Genomic DNA, 12,790 nt, shown 5'->3' on the forward strand with positions numbered 1-12,790 from the left:
TCTTGAAATGCTTAATAATTTTGTGGAAGAGGCTTGGCATTTTCATTTTGAACTGAGTTTTACAATTTCTTCATTCAGTCCTGCAGAAGAGGAATAGTCTAGCTGTGGCGGAAGCCAGTACCAGCCCTTGGGGGTGAATGTGAGTCAATTGGGCTGGGCTTCCATCTGGATCCCCTGGACATTCTCTTTCCTGCTGGCCATCAATTCTGTTCCTATGCTAGATTTTCTTTCTGAGCTGAATTTATTGAGCATTGAATATGGGAGGGGATTGTGCAAACAGAGATGCATTTAATCTTCACAATAACACTATGGGCAGAATTTTTGTTATCCCAGTAAATGGAAGCTCAGAGGTTAAGTTAATCACAGGAGCTCAGCGTTGGAAATGGCAGGGCCTGGGTCCAACTCCAGGCCTGGGACACTACTCTACCCCCTCTAACCAATAGCTGGTTTCCTTACCTGGATTTAGTTAAATGTTTATTACAGGATTCGTTTTCTGATGACCCCCATCTCCTCTCAGCTCCTGTTTGCTGTGTGCTTCTCCAGAAGCTCCTACCTCTGTGTTTGGTTTCAAGTTTGATAACATCCAATGCCAATGGCTCTGTTCAGCTGGCAGGACTCCACCTCCTGTCCCATAAGGACTTTTATGTGTCTCTGCTGCTTGCCTCTGTCCATATCATAGCAGCCTGGCACATCTACTTACTAAACCTCCCTGTAGTTTCTTGAGGGCTCTCCAGGAAGACATCAGTTCCTGGCTTTACCCAACTTCCTTGCTCTATTCAGAAATATTTCATTGAACTGACCTATAGACCAATCCTAACACATTGTTTTTGACCTCCAAATTCTCGTCCAAATAGGAACTGCTGCTCTGGAGATCGTTGGTTTGTTTTCGAGATTATTCTTGCTGTTGGCCCTCTCCCTCTGTTTTACAGTTTTACAGTTAAACTCCTTTCCCTGGTTCTTGCCTGAGTACATGGAATATTCCACTTTGACCTCTTTCTAGTAATGGGGTCCCATGACTCTTTCTTGAAAGTTCATGAGGCAATTCACTGTTACCTCATTCTACTGCCCTCTCTGAATCTGGAATCAGCTCAGGTCTTATTTTGGGGACTTCACTTCTTTGCCACCACCCAGTAACACAACCCCCATGAAGACAGGTGAATAGTATGTACACAAACACACACGCAAACACACACGCACACTGCATACAATCCATTCCCTCCTGCAGCCCAGATGCTGCACCATTTCCCACAGAAGTCCCCACAGGCTTTTCCACTGACCTGTCCTGTAGGCAGAATAGTCTTGCAGAATCCATCCTACTTCCAAAGGACCTTACACAAACCACGTGGTTATTTCACTTTTGATATCTTCCTATGCTGGTACCTGTTAGATTATAAACTCTGGAAACTATGCTTTCAAGTCCTTTGGAACCACTGTACAAGCTAGTCTGTCGCTGGTGCTTAGTAAATGCTTATATAGGTGAATCTCAGCTGCTCATGGCTTCCAACTAGAAAGGCAGTGAGTTTTCCATAATTACAAGCTAAGCTTCACACCAGCTCAACACTGTCTTAAAGTGTAGATAGTGCTGTTTTATTCTGTTGTATTATATAAGTTTTTATATAAATTTACAGACTCTGTGTGGGTATTTCATAGGTCATTGTTGCTAACTCTGTGTGCATAACCATCTCTTAATATCTCATTTAACATACATAAAAGTAAAATTGATCAGTTACCATGATCATGGTCTAGTCTGCCTCTTTCTCAAGAATAAGTACTTTCCATATTATACAGAGTAGAGTTTTAATGTAATACGTTAATACCCTTCTTTATATGCACTTAGCAATTTGCTGTTTGAAAGTTTTTATATTTCTCTTTTCAATGAAATACTCCTGGTAATACATTAAGAGCTGGTGTTTTATTATTTTTGTTTCTTCTTTCCCCCTTCTTCTTGTATTATGTCTGAATTCCTTAATTCTTTTTCCTGTTATATGGCAAGTTTTATATTTCTACCTGTAATAGAGTGTGTTAATTATTCCTAATGATTTGTACTATCCCGAGATTGATCAGCTAATTAGGTAATAGTCATAAGATGTGCAGTTTTTAATCTCCTTTTCTCATTTTCACCTTTTAAATACTTTTTGATGGTTTTCTGCCCTGCACTGACATCCTGTCTCTAAAGTGAGATAGAGTTTACTGTCATATTTTCTGAAGGGGAAACATTTGTCCCCATCATGAATATGCTAATGTTTTAGGGATTAGAATTGTAGATAACTTTAAAATAGAATATTATTTTTAAATGTAATGACAGGTTGAGTTGGTATGCTTGCAAATATCAGGAATCCAGTTTCTTTCTTTTTGTAGCTTATGACAATTTTATTTTTCATATGTCTTTCTTAGGACTCCAACTTTTTTTTTTTCAATCTAGGCTTACTGATCCACATTAAAAAAAAATTGGAGACCAACTATAAGTTGAGTTACTTAATGTTATTTGAGACTGTTTCTCTGAGAAGTAGAAGAACAAAATAACCATTTAAGAATAAGGTAAACAAAATTTTATTCAATAAGGGGCCATAAACATTTAAAATTTGAGCTTCAGTTTCATAGAATAGTACAGAAAGGGCAGAGAACAGAGGACTGCTTAAGGATTTATAGACACAGGTAGGGATGGGCACCAGGCATGCATTTGGAACATGGAGCTTGGTCTCCAAGGGGAAGAAGAAGATTTGGGAACAGAAAATGTCAGCTGCCCAGAGGAGGGAGCTGGGGCTAGAAGAGATGCCATCTGCCCCCATCCCCAACCCCAGGCTGCCTCTGTCCAACCCAAGGAGATGCTGAAGGCAGAAAGGGTGAGAGGGCTGCTGTGAAGAGGAAGAGCACTGACACTAGTCAAAGGAAGGCTTCACTCAGTGCTATTGGAGGAGGGGCTTCGTTAAGACTGAGCCCAGCTCCAAACACAGCAAACACAGCTGTGGATTTATAGCCAAGGACCAGAGTGAGGGGTCAGTGGATGGAAAAGTACTTAGAAGAGACAACAAGGGTACGGGTTTTTTGCTAAACTGTAATAGGATTCTTTCTCAGTAAGGTCTCTAAATAAAACTAAAACTCACTGTTCTTACATTGTGCTTTTTAAAAAGTTTTTCCAGCTGACATCTCTCTTCCAGCTATTTCTGCCCTCTGGTAAAGGTAGAGAACATGGAACAGGGCAATTCCCTGTGGGGTGCAGACAGAACCTAGACACATTTGTGACTGGTAGCTTCTATCTGCCTCTGTGTAGGTCCCTTTGGGGCCCTGGATTACCACTGGCCTGTGTTGCAGGTGGGCAGTGAGAATGAGAGGATGGGATCCAGGGACATCCTTCAGGTGGACGAAGGGCTCTTCCATGGGCAGCAGATAAAGCTAAAGATCTAAGGGATGACCTGGAGGGTGCAAATGAGGCCCAAGGCTGCCACAGGTGAGGGCTGGCCATACTGGAAACCCTCTGGAAGCAGAAAAGAAACAGAACAACAAAATAAAACCCAGAGGGGGACACACACACCACTTTTACTACAATGAATGGACGGATAGGAAGATATTTTGGGTGCGGAGAGCACAGATTCCATCTGAGAAGTTAAGACCGGAGTCACCCTCGCTGGGAGCATTATGATTTGCATGTGAAACAGCGACCTTGTGATTTCTGTAATTACCCCTGGGACTTCCTGCTCCAATGCAATACCTGCTAAGATGGAACAAAAAGGCAAAGGTGTTTGCTCTTTCTGTTAAAATGTGATTAAGTGGAAAAAACGCCATATTTTCTCCCCAAATAGGCCTCAATAACTCTTAAAAAATATTTCCTTTATATTATTATAAAAGCAGTTACTACAAAGCTCATTATAAAAAATGAGAAAAACATACAGGAAATATATATAAGAAAATGTACAGAAGAACATATAATCAATCTCTAACATGAAACATTATCATTATTAATGCTTTCCTGCAATAGGCTCTCCTGGTCAAGAGAGATATTTAGGAAAACAGACTTGCGGCTGGTCTCACTCTGTGGCTGGGTGAGGAAGGGCCACATAAGTCACGCCCCAGGGGTTGGGCTCTGGGTGTTTAGACAATGGGAACCTTGCTGATGTGAAGCAGGGCAGAGGCGTAGCTAGATGCTGCTTAGGAAGGTCCCACGTCTGCAAGTGGAGCATGGGTGGGAAGGGGTGAAACTGAAGTCAGGGATCCCACAGGGACCCAGGGAGAGACAAAAGGGAAAGTGGTAAGATAGCCAGAGCTAGGTAAGGAAAATGGGAGAAGACACCCCTGGGAGGGCACCGTCCCCAGATTCAGTAATTCACTGAATAGACGGTGTGAAGTAGAGGGAGACGCACCCACATTTTACGTATTATAGACAATGCTGGGAAGTAGGCATGCTTGAATGGTATTTTCCAACTTAGGTCCTCCTACTTCCCCAGGGAAATTACTAAAGTAGGACTGGTGAGTCCAAAGGATTGCTGGGCTCTGGGAGACACTGAATCCACACTGCTTCTTTCCCACTACTGTTCAAAGCTAAGAGAAGGGGAATAAAGGAGCAAGGCAGAGAGAGACCCCAATTCCAGTGCTCCTTCCTAGAGAGCTGGGAGGTGGGTCGATGTGCACACAGTGCCAGGGGCTTCTCAGCAGGACCTACCTCCTCATGGGGATGTGCTTTCCTGTTAGGGCCTGCAGAAGTCCAGGGGTCCACACAGTCCTGCTGTAAGATTCAGCCATGTCCAACCCAGCATGGGCAAGAGTAATAGGGGGCAGGAGGTCAGGCCAGTGTAGGGTTTTATGGAAACCCAGGCAGAGATGGAAGTGGTTCCCCAAAAAAGGCAAGGAGTTTGATGCATGCTGTTAATTTGGCATATTTATGGCAATGATAATCTTGCTGGGCAAGACCTTGAACAGAAGGTATATCATGTCCAAAGAGCACAGTCAGGTAAGGGGAAAAGAGTAACCTGCAGTGGAAAAACCTGGGCAACACCACTCAACTGATAAGGGTGAATATGACTGGTACGTCACGTGGACACCATGCGTCCCTGGCATGAAGTGATGATATGGGGTCTCACCCGGTGATATCCTTCCCCAGATCTATCAGCCCAGTCTAATGATGAAACATCAGACAAGCTCACACAGGACATTCCAAAGGAGACCTGACCGGAACCCTCAAGACCATCAGGGGGTGACCCACCAAGACACTGAGGAAACATGGCAGGTCAATGTGATAGGGGAGCATGGATGGGGTCCTGGAACAGAGAGGAGACATGAATGGAAAACTGCTGGCATCCCAATGAAGCCTGGATTTTGGTAATAATAATGTACCAGTGCTGATTTTGTATTTTTTAATTTTTTTAAATTTTCGTTAATGTGCTGTGGTGATGTTAGATGCTGGCAATGGGGACTGCTGGGTGAGGGGTACCCAAACTTGGTACAACTTTCCAGTGAGTTTAAAATTGTTCAAAAATAAAAAGTTTTCTTTATTTAATACTAGAAAGCATACAGTGTTTACAACACTCAGCATAGAGTCTGGCACGGAAGACACATCCAATAAATATTTGTTGTCCTTAAAACAAAAATTAGAAAAAAAAGATCACCAAACCCACTTCAGATTGGTCATTGGCCCTTTCTAGTTTTGAGTCGGGACCCCACTGTGAAGTGTTTCTAAGACCAGGCCAAGGTATATGTGCTTTATTCTGAAGAATGGGAAGGGGATTCTCTGAAAAGTTTTGAGTACAGATGTGTCATATTTAATTTTGGAAAGATAATCCTGGTGGCTGTGTATAGAATGGGAGAGATCTATTTAAGGCCATTACAATAATTAAAGTGACACACTATAAGTAAGTGATCTAAGACTGGGACAGTAAAGTCAAGATAAAAAAGAGGAAACTGATGGGATACAGCTTGCAAGAGGAGCTAACAGGACTTGATAACCAACTAAATGAGGGAGAAGATGCAAAGCGTGGCTTGTTGTCCCCAAGGCTGTATTTATATAAGACCCCTAGTGTCCTAGGGTTAAATCCTATCATCTGGGTACAATCATTGCCCAGCTCCCTTAGGTCCTCAGCAAGGCCAGTAGAAGGGAGAGGCCTGGGATGGCAGGGGTGGAGGTCCTTGTCCTGGGCACTGCCTTTGCAGTGGGTATCAGGGCAGTAGAAGGCACAGATGCCTCAGAAGTGATGGTGAGGTTAACACTGGTTCCAAAGGTCCAGTCCAGAAACAGGACCACCATCGAAGAACTACGTTCTGCCTGGAATCCCACCAGGAAATCAGGCCAGGCTGGCGGAAATACCTGCAATGCTGGTAGGTAGATCTCTGGGGAGAGTCTCCACTGGATGGCTTCAGTAGGGGGTCAGGAAGGCATGACGTTGAATTCAGGCCTCCAAAGCCCTACGATCATAGTGCTGGGCTGGGAAACTAGACAAACCTTGAAGAAAGGGAGAAATTGGGAGATTGGGATTGACATATACACACTACTGTATATAAAATAGATAACTAATAAGAACCTACTCTGTAGCACAGGGAACTCTACTCAATACTCTGTAATGGCCTATATGGGAAAAGAATCTAAAAAGACTGGATATATGTATATGCATAACTGATTCACTTTCCTGTACACCTGAAACGAACACAACCTGGTAAATCAAGTATACGCCAATAAAAAATTAAAAAAAGAAAGAGATAGTTGCCTCTTTACTGTCACTCCCATGATAAATTTCACTTGCAGACAATTAAATCGAAGCCCCACAGGGTCTGAAATGATACAGAGACAAAGGCTGCTGATGTATTTTCTCCCCTAAGCAGGACTGAGTCAGGAAGCAGGGTGAAGGGAAGCGTTTTAAACCTGGTGTTGGGACCGAGCTATGAGGAGCTACAGTAGCAGAAGGGCCAGGGTACGGCTGACGGTACCTGACGGTAACAGATTTCCTAGCTGATGATAAAGATGGCACTAAATGTGCGGTCTGTTTCAGCTCCAGTTTTTCGGTGGTTGTAACAACCAAGCTGTGCAGAGAGTGCTGTGGGAGATGGTAACCAAGAAGTGGTCCAGGTCAAGTGCTGGAGGTCTGGGCACTGACTGTCTGCCAGTGTGCTCCAGTTCAGAGCCAAGCAATTCAACGTGAATTTGCCAGAACAAAATAAACAGGGTTTCTAGGACATTAGTGGTAGCAGGGCATGCATACCTAAGGGCAGCATTTGGCCTACTTTATTCCACTTAAATGCATCTGAGCTTTTGACTCCACATTATAAATAAGGAATTGGGCAGTTTGCTGTGTTTAAATTACCCCATGCCTATAATGCATAGCTCATACAACAAGAAGCTTCTATAGAACTGCAAGAACTTTCTGTACATCTTTTCAAGTGTAAATTTAGAAAAAACCTGATTCAGGGCTATTAGAGCTGCATAAGCAACAAGTCTAGTTCACCTTCAATAAAAGATTCTGATAAAGTTGTTAAATGAGCTCAACCAGAGCAGAATGATCAAAAAAAAAAAAAAAAAAAAAAAAAAAAAGGGGCTTCCCTGGTGGCGCAGTGGTTGAGAGTCTGCCTGCCGATGCAGGGGCCACGGGTTCGTGCCCCGGGCCACGAGGATCCCGCATGCCGTGGAGCGGCTGGGCCCGTGAGCCATGGCTGCTGAGCCTGCGCGTCCGGAGCCTGTGCTCCGCAACGGGAGAGACCACAACAGTGAGAGGCACGCGTATGGCAAAAAAAAAAACCACAGCTCCTTTCTGAATGCTCAGTATAAAGGTTAAACACACAGCTTGAAGGGAATGGGCTTGTTTTCTTCTGACTAATTGCACACAGCATTCTGTGTCTATGCCCACGTGGACTGCAGAGAATGGGAGATACAAATGCACATTCTTGTGCCCACACCGGCAAAGTGGTCATTTCTGGGAGAAAATCTACATACGCCATGAGCCTAACAGCTGTATCTGGAGGCTGCCTTCCACAGACATCCTGAGCCTTGCCAGGAGGAAGGAGAAGTTCTGCTTTCCCCTTCCTCTGTTTACTGCAAAGCAGGAAGTGGTACTGTCTGGCTATTAAGACACAGCCTTGATAAATGGTGCTGTGTTCCCGGCCCAGGACCAGTGACAGAGTCTCCCAGTCTGGTGTGTGGACTGGCCCAAGAGTACCCATCTTGAGCCTCTGCAGGATCCCACCTGAGACCCTCCCCAAACTGATTCTCAACTTCACTCCTGCTCCAAGGTGATAGAAGCAAAGCAGTCATCTCATATCACCTTTGGGTTAGCCTTGGACACTTGCTTTTATTTTACCCCATAAATGACCTTCTGTACCTTCCCCTCCTCAGTGCCTCTTTCCTTCTGTCCTAATTTGTCAGCTGCAGGGATCAGGTGCAACTTGGATTATGTTGCAGGCACAAATAGTCCGGGAAGTAATTTCTGGTCACTGCTCAGTTGATACAGACGCACCCGTGCACACTAGACAAACCCTTTGTGCAGCTCAGGTTCTGCCCAGTGTGTCCCAGGACAGTAGAGTGAAGGCTCTTGGGCCATTGGGGGCCCTGGTGGGCAACCTCGTTGGGGTGGAGAGGAGCAGCTGAGGGGTGGAGGCACACTAGGAGGACCCACTGTGTATACTGTCTCCAGGATGCCACTGCAGGTGATCTCCTTCCAGGCTCGTCTGAGGTGCTCATGGCAACTTCTAGAAGGCCTGAGCAATGGCAACAAGTGGGGCAGGTGGCTATGTCAGACCCGGGCTTTACTCGCCCTTTCTGTCTCCTGCATCCCTTCCCTCCTTCTGCCTCTTGACAGGTCAAACAAAGGCACCAAATTAAAGATGACTCAAGGAGGAGAGAGGGGGTGTTGTGATGGCTCTCCCTCCTCCCTGGGGCAGGGGTTTTGCTTGAGGGAATCTGAATGTCTGGCTGGAAGAAGTCAGATCTGAGGGATCAAGTTTAGAAGAAACAGCCTCTAAGCCAATTAGCACCTCAGCCTGTGGCCTTGCTCTTAATGTATCTGTGTGCCCCACCGCTCTCTCTTCTTGTGCTCACCATAGGATCAATTATCACTTTCTTCTGATCCTAAGAAAATCACCACTGACTAAAGGAAATGGACTCACTGTTCCCGGCCACTTGTCAGTAGACACCTTTAAAGAAAGTCACTCAGAAGCCTTCTGAGTGCTTCACAGCACTATGGAAAAAAAAACAGTAAGAAAGACAACTCAGTATCAAAACTGTTTCTTGGGATTTGAGTCTATGTTAAGCTGCTCTTAAAAAGTAGTTGATTCTTCTAACATAGTATCTTGATTCTCACTAGGTAATAATATATCCCAACTGAACCTAAATCAATTATTTTACTTTATTTTGCTAAAAAATAATTTTTTGTATTTTTCCTGGATATGTGTGTGTCACTGAATATAGAAATGATGGGAATACATTAATTTTTAATAAGTAAAAGTGCTATTTGTTAAAAATAAACCCTCCTGAATTTTGGAACACAGAGATAAAGACTTAAAGTGTGATACATATTTTGACTAAGTAATTATTTTTTTTTCTAAACATAAAATAAGTTTTTAAGAGTTTATGCTAGACAGTAATCAGGAGTGCTTCAAATTATATGAAGATATTTGTTACAGTGTTTTTAAAAAGAAAAATTAGAAACAATTTATAGACCTACCAAGACACTGGTTTAATAAATAGCAGTGCATTAGGAGCCCATTAAAAACTGCATTGTAGGACAAGACTTAATGATGTGGTCAAATAGATTAGTTTACTAAGTTAAAAGAACAGGTTACATAACAGTATTTACCTTACAATATGAAATTTGTGAGAAAAATATATATACAACCAAAGGAAAGAAAGTATATACGATTTTCTAAAGGTGGTTATTTTGGAGTCATTTAATGATTGACTATTTTCATTTTTCTTCCCTGCTCTTTCTTCATTTTCCCCAAGTCTACAAAAAATGAACACTAAATTTGGCCAGCAAAAAATAATATAGATTATACAAAAATTATGTTTATGTGCAGTATTTATTTATGTTTAACAGCCTTATGGGATATTGCTGATATCCATTACACTGTATCTATTTAAAGTGTACAGTTTGATAAAGTTTTGACATATGAATACGTTTGTAAAACCATGACCATAATCAAGATAATGAACATCCCATCACTGTGAAGTTTCCTCACGCCCTTTGGCTATCTGTCCCTCCCGACCCTCCCAGCCCCTGCCTTACCCCTTGTATCTAGGCACTTTCTGTCCTTCTGTCACTTTAGATTAGTTTGTGTTTTCCACAGTTTTATATAAGTGGAATCATATGTGGCATGTGCACTTCTCTGGTTTGCTTTCTTTCACCCAGCACAATTATTTTGAGATTATCCCAAGTGGTGGTACACCTCAAAGGTCATTCTTTTTTATTGCTCAATAGTATTTCATTGTATGGATGCACCAGTTTGTTTACCCTTTCACCTGTTGATGGGCATTTGAGTTGTTTCCAAAATTTGTTCATTTAAAAAGGAACAAGTATTAGACTCCTGGAGTCTGGTGGGTCCTCAAGCCAAAGGGGTATTTCCTGAGATTGTTCTGGCCCACTAGAGTTTAAGAGAAAAGCTAAGGTCAGTAATGTTCTCCTTGTGCAGGAAGCCTTCAGTGCTGGCGACCAACATATGATCAGGTTGATAAGAGCAGACATACAAATTTGGTAACTTAATCTTTTCAAATTAGAGCATTTTCTGTAGTTCATGATTTAGGGGAGACAAGGGTTCTGGGAAAGCAACCATGCTCATTACGTGGGATCGCATGGCAGTGACCCATAGGAAACTCTGAGGCCAGTGAGTGGTGGATCTTTCTACCTGAACTGGCTGGTCCTCCCCCATGGGCTAGTGTCACTGCTTGGTGATTATTTGTACAGCAGAGGAAGATGGACCACAGAGAAGTGGACTGTGTCAGAGGGAGTAATGGGGTAAAAGATGGTGTCCAGGGTACCTGGAGAAGCAGAAGATCATTAAAGCTCATGGGCCCAACTTCTGATGCAGCTGTGTAGTCACTCACATGGCATCTTTTCACACAGTAACATTTCAAGGCAAGGTGATTTCCAAAGACAAAGCAGAATCCCTTGGGATACCATGTGTTTTCTTCACTGGGTGGTTTGGACTGGTATCTCTGGAGGGCAGAACCTCACTCCTGAGGGCTTCCACCGCTGAGCTCATGCTGGGCATGTGTTACACTCTGCTCATTTGTGGAGCTTACATTTTAGGTCCACTTTTTAACCTCACTTTTTTCTGGACATTTATTGCCATGTGTTTGTTAGATTTCCTGATGGAAATGTCTGTGAGTCTCCTCTTGGGTAAGAGGAAAACAGCTGACGCTTGTTGCAGACCCACCACCATGTGGACACACATTTTGGTTTTCCTCTTTACAACATAGGGATGTGGGTGTTCTCAGCCCATTTTACAGATGAGGACACTAAGGCAAAGAGAGCTGGTTAAGCAATGTATCTAAGTTCACAGAGGCAGTCAGTAGAGGATACTGGAATCAAACCCAGCTCTGTTGTATCCTAAAGCCAGTGATCTTTTTTAGGTTTATTCATTGAAACTAATATTGGTTGAACACTTACTACACCTCAAGCACTGTTTGAGGTACTGGAAATATAGCAAAAAACAAAACAGATAAAAGTTTTTGCTCACATGGGGCTTCCATTCTATTGGGTGAGACAGACAATGGAAAAGATAAACAGAGTGTGTCTTATGTTATTATGACAATGCAAAGGAGGACTGTAAAGCTGGGAAGGATGGTGAAAAAGCATTGGGACAAGGGCTGCAGTTTTAGATAAGGTGGCCAAGGAATGAGGAAAAAGCTGTGTGGTCATCAGGAGGAAGAGCTGTCCAGGCAGAGGGTACAGCAAGTAAAAAGGCCCTGAGGTTGACATGCTTTAGGGGAGTGTCTCTGGTGTTTAAGAAATTGCCTCAAGTATGTTAGCATGAAAGAAACCGTCACACATGGGGTTCCCTCAAGGTCTTTTTAAATAACAGGATAAGACTATATTAAAGGTATATTAAAATATATAGTTTTGTGTTTAGGTATACAGATACAAATTGTTTTTTTAAGATGCAAATCTTTGGGATTTTTAAATCACTTTATTTATTTGTTCCTGAAATATAAGCTTTCTGTTTTCATTGTAATTTCAGCCAAGTAACATTTAGCAAAGCCCCAAGGAAATGTTTGCCCATTATGTTTGCACATTTGACTTTGTTTTCACACTTAGTTGAAATAACAGACTAATAGGAAGTCCTAGACTTTAAACTGAAGTCTAACCCATCCACTTTGCTATGCTGAGCCTGGGTCAGCAAGACTTTTTGAGTTTGCTTTACTCATCTGCAATAAAGGGGCGATACCTTCCTCCCTGTCATGGTCTATCCAATGATCTTCCACCATTGTGTATGGATCTTTTGATTTTATCTAAGAGCTGGGAGTAAAAAGAACAACCAAGATGGGGCTCACCAGCCTGTGGCAGCATGCATTTTAGCAAGGAAAGAGAGATGGGCAAGCAGGTGTGCAACGACAGCAGGTGCTAAATCGACGGTAGATGAGGGGTCGCTGACCCTGCAAGTGGCATGGGGTTAGGGTGTTGATGGACATGCAGAGGAGCTGATAGGTGGGTTGTTGTTCAGACCAGGGGAGGTACAGGGTTTTCTGTGCAGAACTGAAAAGTGATCACACAACAAAAATGAGAACAGCCACAAGATGCATTATGACATTTCGCATTGCTCAGCAGGGCCGCAGGAGCATCAGGTGGAGTGTGTGTGTGTGGGGGGGGGGGGGGTATAA

Source organism: Neophocaena asiaeorientalis, unplaced genomic scaffold (assembly GCF_003031525.2).
Source record: "Neophocaena asiaeorientalis asiaeorientalis breed wild unplaced genomic scaffold, Neophocaena_asiaeorientalis_V1.1 scaffold52, whole genome shotgun sequence".
Classification (NCBI taxonomy): domain Eukaryota; kingdom Metazoa; phylum Chordata; class Mammalia; order Artiodactyla; family Phocoenidae; genus Neophocaena; species Neophocaena asiaeorientalis.